At 41.7% G+C, this 13,887-nt stretch overlaps 1 protein-coding gene across 7 annotated transcripts in view; it reads left to right on the forward strand.

Moving 5' to 3' along the window:
* LOC137369594 (WD repeat-containing protein 7) overlaps window positions 1-13,887 on the forward strand; it is a 928,502-nt gene that overhangs the window by 636,645 nt on the left and 277,970 nt on the right. The gene's annotated exons all lie outside the window — the stretch shown is intronic.

Below are 13,887 nucleotides of genomic sequence, written 5' to 3' on the forward strand. Positions count from 1 at the left end.
ATTTGATCTCCTTCCTCATTTTACCATTCCCCATAATTTGGTGGTATTGTCACATTTCAATATAATTCTTGTACCAGTATCCACATTATTTACATAAGGGAAAACAAAAGAGATCTCAATACAAATTCCTAGGGCGCACCACTGCAACCATTCCACCAATCCAAAAAAAGTTCCATTTGCCCTACTTGTTTTCTGCCATCTAACCTGCTATCCATCTGTGCAACTACATTCTTTTAATTCCATGGACCTGATTTTATCGCTGTGCAAGTGGATGGGTTTTGAATGAGTAGCAATCTCGCCATGTCTTAATTTTAATAATGAGTCTCTTTTGTCGCACTTTCTTTAACATCTCATTTAATACTATTCTGATTATAATTTATTTTTAACTTTAACTTTGTTTTTCCTTTGCAAAAGCCTGTTCTCAAGTATTGAATAGTGAGATTGTCACTGAGGAAAGCTCTTGTGGCTCTGTTATTGTGCCCTGACTGAGGGAATTGCATTAACATCCACAATTCTAATTACTAGATAACTGTAGTATCCTAGGTTAATGGCAGCGTATAGTGATAATTTAGCTGATTGACAATTCCAGATTCAGCAATTCCTCAAACCTAATTTCCTGCTGTCAACAGTACACAATGTTTAAATAAAAACATAACTTGTGGGGGGGGGGGGGGGGGGAGGAATTAACAGAAAATCATAGTGATAGCAATTTTGAACTACTGTTTAAAAGTGATGATAATGAAGTTCCTTTAAGGTTTATATTTGCATTTATGTTTTTAAATAGCAAATTGTTAAAAATGTCAAAATATAATGTTGCATTCATACCAGCTATATTGAGTTAACATTTTAACACACACTTTTAATAATTCTGTACTGCTTTTGACTATAAATAGGCTTGGCCTGATATAATTACCCAATGATTATTTTTAAACATCTGATCGCCAAGATTAGAAAAATAAACAGATTCAGTGATGAATGGAACCATTCTTTTGCCAATGTCATACTTTGTTTAGGGATTTATATTTTTTCACTTGGAAAGCACATGCACTGGTATATGTCCAGGGGTATTATCATAAACTGGCCTTTTTGTCAGGATATTAATATTGTGAGTTTGTAATATCCCAATATGACATTATCACTCTGGTATTGCAGAAACTGAAGCACAAATGTTATCCACTAGTAATCATTATTTAGTCAGCAACCTGAGGGAGGATGTGAGCTTCGAATTGCTGAGTGATTACTTCACTCAATGTAGATATACTACATAAATGATTCTGACTTGCTGTGACCCCTTCTAATATAGTTACACTGAGAGTGTAATCTTTCAATGTTTATTAGAAAGGGGCTAATGCAAGGCAGCACAGTATGCTTAGCACAGCTAGAGTTTGAGATGAAACGTGGTTGCTGGTCAGAAATTAGATTTTCTTTTCTTTTCCTCTGCCCAGCAGCAAGCTTATGTCAGAAATTAATATTTTTACTTTTGTCAAAGGATAGTAATTAGCTTACTGATTCAAATCTGAGTTTTTTAAGGTGTTTCTACCATTCAGCACATTTTAAATACATGAAACATGTGACTTAGCAGTCTGTAATAATCACCTCCTTTTCAGAACTAATTTATTTATTTCCTCTACGATTGAAACTGTTGCTAAGATGTTTTTGTAGCAGTATTATATGCAAAATTAATTCTGACAGCAACAGATGCTCCTAGATATTAAAATTACTGGAAAGAAGGATTTGCATTTATATAGCTCCTTTCATGACCACAGGTTGTCCCAAAGCCAATTAAGTGCTTTTGAAGTGTAGTCACTGTTCTAATGTAGGAAACGCAGCAGCCAAATTGACACAGCAAACTCCCACAAACAGCAGTGTAATAATGACCAAATAATCCATTTTGTGATGTTGCTTGAGGAATAAATATTGGCCATGCCACCAGGGCTAACTCTCCTGCTCTTCTTTGAAATTTGCCATGGACTCTTTTATGCCCACCTAAGAGGGCAAGTGGGGGCCTCGTTTTAAAGTCTCATCCGAAAGACAGCACCTCCGACAGTGCAGCACTCTTTTGCACCAAAAATTTGGAAGTTGGGCTTACATTTTCAGTTACCGCCCGGCTTAGTTGCACTATCACATACTGATGCTGAATTCACAGAAAATATGATCCTCAGGATGTTTTATACCAAAGTTCAGAAGCTTGAGGGTTGAGATCCAGTTAATTTTCATCCATGTGTTTATTTCTTCCTAGTATTTGAGTGCCTTTGCATTATAAGTTTAATGGTGGTGTGAAACAGTGTCAGGTAAGGCCCAGTTGATCACAGTGATTTGTAGCACGACTGCACTTGATTCTGGAATCAGATTATACCTTAACTCCACATTTATACTGGACAAATTTACCATCTGTTCAAAATGATAACCAACATTAAATTTGTGCCGTAAATGCAGCCAAGAGTCTATATCCAAAACAGGACACAGTACAGCAGAAAGGTAATCTTTTCCCACTGTCCTTGTCAAACAGAAAAGTGGGAAAAAAGTAGATTTTCCTGATAATATAACAGGCCAGGCAATTGTAACTCCACCTGAGTTTTTTGAAAAAAACTGATAGTTGCAAAATATCCTAATGAAAAACTAGCTGTCAAACTGGCCAGAACATAAATATGCTTTGCTGTGTTTCACCCAAATTTGTACTGTTTTACTTGGATTTATTCTGTTTGAGGAACTGCTTCATTTCATTAGCTTTTGTCGCACCCTTTTTGGTCCAGCAGAGCTTAAAATGTAACATTATCATTTTTCTTCAATGAGTTTCCCATTAAAATAGTTCATTTGACTCCCATATTGCGCATCACACATAATTAGCTTTGTTCCACACTGCATAACTGTCGGGTTTTCATTCCATTGCACCTCAAGCAAAAAAAAAACAAGGATGGTGGGAAGTCAAGCTTTCTTCCTTGATCTAAATTTCTCAGTTTTGTCTATAACTAGGCAAAATGTATTTAATTTAAATAAAATTGTGTAAGTAATTTCCTAGCTCTGAGGAGCCCAATAGCATGCAGAAGTGAAATATCTATAGTCAACAACTTTGGCATAATACCATCTAATAACTTATTACTCTAAAATCCATCATAAATCACAACTGAATACAAATGCTCTCCTATTATGCAGTAACCATTTCAGTCATAATGTATGTGGTACCCAGGTAGAAGTAATGACATAATCTTGGAAAAAAAACCAGGCCAAGTGAAATTAGGAAGCAAATGAAAGCAAATACTGTGGATGCTGGAAATCTGAAATAAAAACAAAAAATGTTCTGAAATTAGGAAGCACTTTTTCACACAGAGGGCAATGGAAATACCCTGCAAAGGGTTGTGAATGCTGGGTCAATTGAAGCTTTTTAAGACTGACATAGATTTCTGTTAGGTAAGGGTATCAAGGGGTATGAAGCAAAGGCAGGTAAATGGATTTAAGGTACAGATCAACCATGATCTAATTGAATGACAGAACAGGCCTGAGGGGCTGAATGACCTACACCTATGTAGAAGTCAGTCCCAATATATACAAGATACAGAAACATGCATGAAGGATGTAACTAATGCAGTAAGTTTTACAGTTTTAGAGGGATCCCTGGTTTCTGTTAACTTATAGTATTGGCCAGGTCATAAAATAAGTAAACATTGTGCATGAGCAACTTAAATATAAATTGCCTTATAAAAGGAATCGGTGGGGTGTGCAACTGGGTTGTACAATGCGTTGAGGGTGTCTTGTCACCTCTCGGATCCAGGTTTGAATTCAGCCCTGAACACTGAAACAAAAATCTCCTCTGTTTATTGACTTAGCCCCAGTATGTGGTGCAAATCGGTCCAAAACTCACTTCTGAATTGATTGATACTAGTTGCAACTGTTAGCAATTTCACTCAGGGAAGCCACAAGATGGCTGGCATAGGAAATGGAAAAAAATCTCATTCTCATGCAGTAGGGTTGCTCTTCTGAATTCGGAACAGAGGCACATTGTTGGGTAGACTGGAAGAGTTTTACTCAAGCCTTACCATACTGGCCAGGGAGTACCTGGCACTGATGCTGGATGCCCAAAATAGCAGTGTTTCATTTCTTCTTGCTAAAATTGCTCGCCTTGATTCACTTTAACTAACATTTTTTTTAAAGAAATGAACGGGATAGCTGTAAAAGGATTGACTCCTAGTACAGATGACATAATATTTTTTAGTCTTTCATGGGATGTGGGCAGTTCTGGCAAGGCCAGAATTTGTTGCCTATCCCTATTTACCCTTGAGAAGGTGGTGGTGAGCTGCCTTCTTGAACCGCTGCAGTCCAACAGGTGTGGGTACGCCCACAGTGCTGTTAGGGAGGGAGTTCCAGGATTTTGATCCAGCGACAGTGAAGGAATGGCGATATATTTCCAAGTTAGGATGGTGTGTAACGTGGAGGGGAACGTGCGGGTGATGTGTTCCCATGCGTCTGCTGTCCTTTTCCTTCCAGATGGTAGAGGTCGCGGATTTGAAAGGTGCTGTCAAAGGAGGCGCGGTGAGTTGCTGCAGTGCATCTTGTATATGGTGCACACTGCTGCCACTGTGTGTCAGTGGTGGAGGGAGTGAATGTTTAAGGTGGTAGATGGGATGCCGATCAAGCGGGCTGCTTTGTCCTGGATGGTGTCGAGCTTCCTGCGTGTTGGAGCCACATTCATTCAGGCAAGTGGAGATTATTGCATCACTGTCCTGACTAGTACCTTGTAGATGACAATATTGAAAATTAACACTGAAATGAGACCTGTTTAATGATCCCTTTAATTAAACAGGTCTCATTTCAGTGTTAATAGAGAGTAGGTGATGCTCATTATAGTTTTGCATTTTAGGGCTGCGTTTTTGCCCAGTGGGGGAGTTGCCTCTGGACAAAGAGTTAGCCCAGAAGGGAAGAGTGGGAACTGATATTTGGACTGAACTATGAATTGACAATAGAACAGTTATGGATCAGAGACAATCATCGGCTTCCTCATTTTGGTGAATGGATATCTACTTGTTTAACAGTAGATGGTGGACAGGCTGATGGTATGTGGAATGCCAGACACAGATTTAAGATTTTGGGCAAGAGATGCAGGGGAGGTGTGAGAAAAAACTTTTTTATGCAGCGAGTGGTAATGACCTGGAACTCGCTGTCTCCAAGGGTGGTGGAAGCGGAGACGATCGATGATTTCCAAAGGAAATTGGATGGGCTCTTGAGGGAAATAAACTTGCAGGGCTGTGGGGATAGAGCAGGCGAATAGGACTGACTGGATTGTTCTACAGAGAGCTAGCATGGACTCGATTGTCTCCTTTTGTGCCATAATGACTTGGAGTCAGGAGGTGAGTTACTCACCACAGAATTCACAGTCTCTGACCTGCTTTTGTAGCCACAGTATCCAGTTCAGTTTCTGGTTAATGGTAACCCCCAGGATGTTGATAGTGGGAGATTCAGCGATATTAATGCCATTGAATGTCAAGGGGAGATGGTTAGATTCTCTTTTATTGGAGATTGTCATTGCCTGACACTTGTGTGGCGCGAACGTTACTTGCCACTTATCAGCCCAAGCCTGAATGTTGCCCAGGTCTTGCTGCATATGGACACGGACTGCTTCAGTATCTGATGAGTTACGAATGGTACTGAACATTGTACAATCATCAGCTAACATCCCCACTTCTGACCTCAAGATGGAGGGAGGCTCATTGATGAAGCAGTTGACGATGGTTGGGCTGAGGACACTACTCTGAGGAACTCCTGCAGCAATGTCCTGGAGCTGAGATGATTGACTTCCAACAACCGCAGCCATCTTCTTTTGTGCTAGTTATGACTCCAACCAGCAGAGAGGATAGCCTGGTACTGAAATTTGTCTGATCTGCAAAATGTTTTAAATTTGATACCCACCAAAACAGATCTGGAATGAGTGTTAGCAAAGTATGTTGTAAAGTTGAGTGTGGACACTTCAGATCAAGGCTGTAAGTTGTACATGGACAATTCTTGCCAGTGCATACAACATCTGTCCTAGTGGCAATCTCTCAATACAAAGCTTCTAGTAGTCCATGGTCTCCAGTTTGAAGTGCATTTTGTTCTGGTGCTATTAGTGAGCCTCAATCATTTACAGAGAGCTGCAAACCTTTTGTTTGACAAACCCTTGACATGATGACGCAATTTGTATCTAAGTGTTGAAAATGTAATTCAAATGAAGATGCTGTGTAGCTAATCCAGATCTTCTTCCTCCTTGTGAGAAAGGTAGTGCCTCTTTAAGCCACACAGAGCATTCTTCTATATCATTAACTTAAAATTTCCATTTTAATCAACCAATAAATTTTCCTATCACATTGGTGTCTGTACATAATTACATTTATTAAAAATCCCATTTGCTGACCTCCAATGCATATTTGATGTGTGTCGAATAAAAATGTGTGACATTCCTCTGCTTCGAATTTCTGCAGCATGAAAACAGAAGTGCAGTTATTTATGCCTAAGTCAGTTGCCTGCAAATTGCATCTAATCACGAGTGAAATCAACCTGTATGTCCACAATGCAATTGGAACGTTGGATGCTATTTTATGAAAATTAACTAAAAAGGAAGTGTCAGAATTCATCACAGTTGGCGTCTTGTAAATAGCATCAATGTTTCTTAATCTTGTTGAAATCAGGTCATATTTTCCATTTCATTATTGTCGTCTGTATTTATTAACATTAATATTGTTGGAATATAAACCAAGTAAGATAGACAAAACTGAGTTCTCATCCAGCAGTGATGTAGATTTTTTTAATGATAATGCTAAAGCTATGCTTTGAGTATATGTTCTTGGTTGTGTTACCCTGCTCTCTCGCATGCATAGACTCAGAAAAACATCACTTGGTCCTCAAATTTTCTGACATCATTCTCTATCTTGTATTACCCAGCCAATTGAACTTATATTCCCTTCTACTCCACCCACTCACCATTCCTATCTTTGGGACATTGCTAAAAGCTACCCTTAATGGAGTGTCATGCTCTGTCTTCCTCTGTGGCCTCGGATGGGCATGTCATCCTCCATAAACAAAATAGTCACCCTTTATAATCCAATTACACCAGATACTTTGATGTAAATAGCTTAATGTTCAATTCAAACCAAATTCTTCTCAGAAAATAAATTCTACCTCCCAGTTTATATGATGTAGATACACAAGTGTCCAAAAACAACTCCACATAAAGAAAACACGAGGTGGTACTTGTAAATATTTTGATATAATCTGGAGTATGGCTGAAAATTAATAATATATCATTTTGTCAAAAGCTACAATATATTTTAAATATAGGGAGTTAGGTTGGAAGCTAAAAGGCAGGACGAGCAGAGTAGTAATCTCAGGATTGATACCGGTGCCACGTGCTAGTGAGGCTAGAAACAGGGAGCGAGTGCAGCTGAACACGTGGCTACAGAGCTGGTGTAGGAGGGAAGGCTTCAGATATATGGATCATTGGGATACCTTCTGGGGAAGGTGGGACCTGTACAAGAGGGACGGGTTGCATCTGAACTGGAGGGGCACCAATATCCTGGGCGGGAGGTTTGCTAGAGCTCTTCGGGAGGTTTTAAACTAGTTTCGCAGGGAGATGGGAACCGGAGCTACGGATCAGTGGATGGGGTAGCTGTTGAACAGGCAGATACCGAGTGCAGAGAGTCTGTGAGGAAGGTTAGACAATTGACACGACAAAGTTGCAGCCAGTATGATGGGTTGAAGTGTGTCTATTTTAACGCAAGAAGTGTCAGGAATAAGGGTGATGAACTTAGAGCATGGATCAGTACTTGGAGCTACGATGTTGTGGCCATTACGGAGACGTGGATATCACAGGGGCAGGAATGGATGTTGGATGTTCCGGGGTTTAGATGTTTCAAAAGGAATAGGGAGGGAGGGAAAAGAGGTGGGGGAGTGGCATTGCTAATCAAGGATAGTATCATAGCTGCAAAAAGGGAGGTCGTCGAGGTGGGTTTGTCTACTGAGTCATTATGGGTGGAAGTCAGAAACAGGAAAGGAGCAGTCACTTTGTTGGGAGTTTTCTATAGACCCCCCAATAGCAACAGAGACACGGAGGAACAGATTGGGAGGCAGATTTTGGAAAGGTGCAGAAGTAACAGGGTTGTTGTCATGGGTGACTTCAACTTCCCTAATATTGATTGGAACCTCCTTAGTGCAAATAGTTTGGATGGAGCAGATTTCGTCAGGTGTGTCCAGGAAGGTTTCCTGACTCAATATGTAGATAGGCCGACTAGAGGGGAGGCTATGTTGGACTTGGTGCTTGGCAACGAACCAGGCCCGGTGACAGATCTCTCGGTGGGAGAGCATTATCGGTGATAGTGATCACAACTCCCTGACCTTTGCTATAGTCATGGAGAGGGACAGGAGCAGACGGGAAGGGAAAATATTTAATTGGGGGAGGGGGAATTACAATGCTATTAGGCAGGAACTGGGGAGCATAAATTGGGAACAGATGTTCTCAGGGAAATGCACGACAGAAATGTGGAGGTTGTTTAGGGAGCACTTGCTGCGACTGCTGGATAGGTTTGTCCCGATGAGGCAAGGAAGGGATGGTAGGGTGAAGGAACCTTGGATGGCAAGAGATGTGGAACAGCTGGTCAAGAGGAAGAAGGAAGCTTACTTAAGGTTGAGGAAGCAAGGATCAGACAGGGCTCTAGAGGGTTACAAGGTAGCCAGGAAGGAACTGAAGAATGGACTTGGGAGAGCTAGAAGGGGACATGAAAAAGTCTTGGCGGGTAGGATTAAGGAAAATCCCAAGGCGTTCTACACTTATGTGAGGAACAAGAGGATGGCCAGAGTGAGAGTAGGGCTGATCAGGGATAGTGGAGCGAACTTGTGCCTGGAGTCGGAGGAGGTAGGGGAGGTCCTAAATGAATACTTTGCTTCAGTATTCACTAGTGAGAGGGACCTGGTCGTTTGTGAGGACAGTGTGGAACAGGCTGATATGCTCGAACAGGTTGAGGTTAAGAGGGAGGATGTGCTGGAAAATTTGAATGATATGCGGACAGATAAGTCCCCGGGTCCAGACGGGATATACCCAAGGATATTACGGGAAGCGAGGGAAGAGATTGCCGCGCCTTTGGCGATGATCATTGAGTCCTCACTGTCCACTGGAGTAGTACCGGATGATTGGAGGGTGACAAATGTTATTCCCTTGTTCAAGAAAGGGAATAGGGATAACCCTGGGAATTATAGACCAGTCAGTCTTACGTCGGTAGTGGGCAAATTATTGGAGAGGATTCTGAGAGACAGGATTTATGATTATTTGGAAAAGCATGGTTTGATTAGAGACAGTCAGCATGGCTTTGTGAGGGGCAGGTCATGCCTCACAAACCTTATTGAATTCTTTGAAGATGTGACAAAACACATTGATGAAGGAAGAGCAGTGGATGTGGTATATATGGATTTTAGCAAGGCGTTTGATAAGGTTCCCCATGGTAGGCTCATTCAGAAAGTAAGGAGGCATGGGATACAGGGAAAGCTGGCTGTCTGGATACAAAATTGGCTGGCCCATAGAATACAGAGGGTGGTAGTAGATGGAAAGTATTCAGCATGGAGCTCGGTGACCAGTGGTGTTCCGCAGGGATCTGTTCTGGGACCTCTGCTCTTTGTGATTTTTATAAATGACTTAGATGAGGAAGTGGAAGACTGGGTTAGCAAGTTTGCCGATGACACGAAGATTGCTGGAGTTGTGGATAGTGTGGAAGGCTGTTGTAGGTTGCAACGGGACATTGACAGGATGCAGAGCTGGGCTGAGAAGTGGCAGATGGAGTTCAACCTTGAAAAGTGTGAAGTGATTCATTTTGGAAGTTCGAATTTGAATGCAGAATACAGGCTTAAAGACAGGATTCTTGGTAGTGTGGAGGAACAGGGGGATCTTGGGGTCCATGTCCATAGATCGCTCAAAGTTGCCACCCGAGTTGGGGTTGTTAAGAAGGCGTATGGTTTGTTGGCTTTCATTAACGGGGATTGAGTTTAAGAGCCGCGAGGTTATGCTGCAGCTCTATAAGGCCCTGGTTCGACCACACTTGGAATATTGTGTTCAGTTCTGGTCGCCTCATTATAGGAAGGATGTGGAAGCTTTAGAGAGGGTGCAGAGGAGATTTACCAGGATGCTGCCTGGACTGGAGGGCATGTCTTACGAAGAAAGATTGAGGGAGCTAGGGCTTTTCTCATTGGAGCGAAGAAGGATGAGAGGTGACTTGATAGAGGGGAACAAGATGATGAGAGGCATAGATAGAGTGGATAGCCAGAGACGTTTTCCCAGGGTGGAAAGGGCTATCACCAGGGGGCATAATTTTAAGGTGATTGGAGGAAGGTTTCGGGGAGATGTCAGAGGTAGGTTCTTTACACAGAGAGTGGTGGGTGCGTGGAATGCGCTGCCAGCGGTGGTAGTAGAAGCAGATACATTAGGGACATTTAAGCGACTCTTGGGTAGGTACATGGATGATAGTAGAATGAAGGGTATGTAGGTAGTTTGATCTTAGAGTAGGTTAAAGGTTCGGCACAACATCGTGGGCCGAAGGGCCTGTACTGTTCTATGTTCTATGTATTGGTCATGTCTTACTCGTACTTACTATACACTCACTGTTGAGAGCCGAAGGCCTGGGAATTTATTTACATTGCATTTATTGCTTAAGATAACTAAAATTTCAACACAAGATGTTAATATCACAAATTGCTGTGCTATTCCAATCTTTGTCATCCATACTTGCTAAAGAGCCGTCTGCAACTTGAAAGCACAAGGGTGTGGCCACTATAAACACAGGGGAAAAAATGCTGAGCCGAAGGAGAGATTTTGCAAACAAACTCTGCCTTTTTTTCTTTGCTAGATCTGTTAAGGCATAAAATGATTATGGCCTTAAGCGTTTCTTCTTTTAATCTACACTGTACTACAGTCAAGAAGATTCCCTTTAGTATATGATATAAAACATAATGCAGATGGCAGAAAAAGAAAGACTTTACCGGAATGGCTGTAACATGATCTGGACCGATCAGGCTTACCTTGAAAATCAGATAGCTGCTTGTTCAATACGTATTTTGTAATAATGTCGGTCTGTTTGGTAGCATTACATTTTCAACCTCTGTCTGTTGAGCTCGAGCGATCAGCCCTAATTGTGCTTCTGATTCCCATACCTAGAGTAATCCTCAGCACAGGGTGATGCTTCTCCTTTGCTGCATTTAAACCAAACCAAATTAATATCTGATTTCTGAAAACACCATCACTCTTAAATTTTAAATACTATATCTTGGAATTAATATTGCAAATTGGTGAATTTAGCTTTGCAATTTTGTCACTGCTGTGTTGTCCTTTTCTCTTAGTGCATCAGAAATTAATATTTAATAAAAGATAGTGTATTATCAAGATTTGTTTCAACTTTGCAAAATGTAAGAATCACATTTAAACTGAGAATGCAATTAAATGATTTGAGGCAAAAAATGGAAACTAAGGAAAAATATCTGTGAGCAGAAAGCTGAGCGTGTGGACTAATTTCCCTTTCAAATGCTGAAATTTTGCCTGGCTATATTCAACCTTTTTGCCTAATTTTATCTCACATTAGAGTTAGATGCAGGAATATTTTTTTTCTCTGACACTACCCTCCCCCTCATCCCTGCCATTCCTAACACTCAAATTGCTGCGTTTTTGACCTGTCAAAATAACCAGCTGTACAATATTTCAGTAGTAGTTTGCTGGGTTGCTATAGTGTGTAAGGTCATTCTATAATTGTATGATACATTTTCAATCAATATTATTGGGTGAGAGAGATTATTGGACCACATATCAAAGTGAAGCTTTAAAAAAAGGTTTCACAAATGGACATTCAATTATTGGCATGCTAAGCAGTGGAGAATTCAGAAATAGAAATATTTGATTCTGCGAGCATTCGAAGTATATTTTAATTAGAGGGAAGCTATGCACAAAACAAAGTTAAACATCAGGGCAAGCGTAAAATAAGAACAGGTAAAAATTTAAACAAAAATGTTACCCGCTGGTGACGCTTATTCAATGAAATTGTCTTCGATTTAAAGGTCTGGGTCCCTAAAACTGTATATTCTGTTTTGCAATAGTGAAATGATTATTGCAAAATGCAAACTTGCAAATTGGGAGCAGGATTCGGCCACACAGCCCTTCGAACCCGTTCCGCCATTCAATAAGTTCATGGCTGAACTGATCACTCAACATTTCCACCTACTCCCTTTACTTAATAAGAATCTATCTTACCCCTGACTTAAAAATATTCAAAGACTCTTCTTCGATCACCTTTTGAGAAAGAAAATTCCAAAGACTCATGACCCTCTGAGAGAAAAAAATGTCATCTCATCTCTGTCTTAAATGGACAACCCCTTATTTTTAAACAGTGACCCCTAGTTCTCGATTCTCCCACAAGGGGAAACATCTTTTCCACATCCACCCTGTCAAGGTCCCTGAGGATCTTATATGTTTCAATCAAGTCGCCTCTTACTCTTCTAAATTCCAGCAGATACAAGCCAAGCCTGTCCAATCTTTCCTTGTAAGACAGCCCGCCCATTCCAGGTATTAGTCTAGTATACCTTCTCTGTACTGCCTCCAATGCATTTACATCCTTCCTTAAATAAGGAGACCAGTACTTTTTTTATTCATTCATGTGATGTCGGCATCGCTGGCTAGGCCAGCATTTATTGCCCATCCCTAATTACCCTTGAGAAGGTGGTGGTGAGCTGCCTTCTTGAACTGCTGCAGTCCATGTGAGGTAGGTACACCCACAGTGCTGTTAGGAAGGGAGTTTCAGGATTTTGACCCAGCGACAGTGGCAGTGTGGTTAGCACCGCAGCCTCACAGTGCCAGCGACCTGGGCTCGGTTCTGGGTAGTGCCTGTGCGGAGTTTGCAAGTTCTCCCTGTGACCACGTGGGTTTCCTCCGGGTGCTCCGGTTTCCTCCCACAGCCAAAGACTTGCATGTTGATAGGTAAATTGGCCATTGTAAATTGCCCCTAGTGTAGGTAGGTGGTAGGAGAATTGAGGGAAGGTGGGGATGTGGTAGGAATATGGGATTAATGTAGGATTAGTATAAATAACTGGTTGATGGTTGGCACAGACTCAGTGGGCCGAAGGGCCTGTTTCAGTGCTGTATCTCTCTGTGACAGTGAATGGACGGCGATATAGTTCGAAGTCAGGATGGTGTGTGACTTGGAGGGGAACTTGCCTCCAACGTGGTGTTCCCATGCATTTGCTGCCATTGTCCTTTTAGTTGGTAGAGATCGCGGGTTTGGAAGGTGCTGTCGAAGGAGCCTTGGTGCATTGCTGCAGTGCATCTTGTAGATGATACACACTGCTGCCACTGTACATCGGTGGTGGAGGGGGTGAATGTTTGTGCATGGGGTGCCAATCAAGCGGGCTGCTTTGTCCTGGATCGTGTAGAGCATCTTGAGTGTTGTTGGAGCTGCATCCATCCAGGCAAGTGGAGAGTATTCCATCACACTCCTGACTTGTGCCTTGTAGATGGTGAACAGGCTTTGGGGAGTCAGTTACTTGCTGCAGGATCCCTAGCCTCTGACCTGCTCTTGTAGCCACAGTATTTATATGGCTACTCCAGTTCAATTTCTGGTCAATGGTAGCCCCAGGATGTTGATAGTGAAGGATTCAGCGATGGTAATGCCATTGAATGTCAAGGGGAAATGGTTAGATTCTTTCTTGTTGGAGATGGTCATTACGTGGCACTTGTGTGGCGCGAATGTTACTTGCCACTTATCAGCCCTAGCCTGGATATTGTCCCGATCTTGCAACATTTCTACACGGACTGCTTCAGTATCTGAGGAGTTGTGAATGGTGCTGAACATTGTGCAATCATCAGTGAACATCCCCACTCCTGACCTTATGATTGAAGGA

The sequence above is a fragment of the Heterodontus francisci genome, chromosome 1 (assembly GCF_036365525.1).
Source record: "Heterodontus francisci isolate sHetFra1 chromosome 1, sHetFra1.hap1, whole genome shotgun sequence".
Classification (NCBI taxonomy): Eukaryota; Metazoa; Chordata; class Chondrichthyes; order Heterodontiformes; family Heterodontidae; genus Heterodontus; species Heterodontus francisci.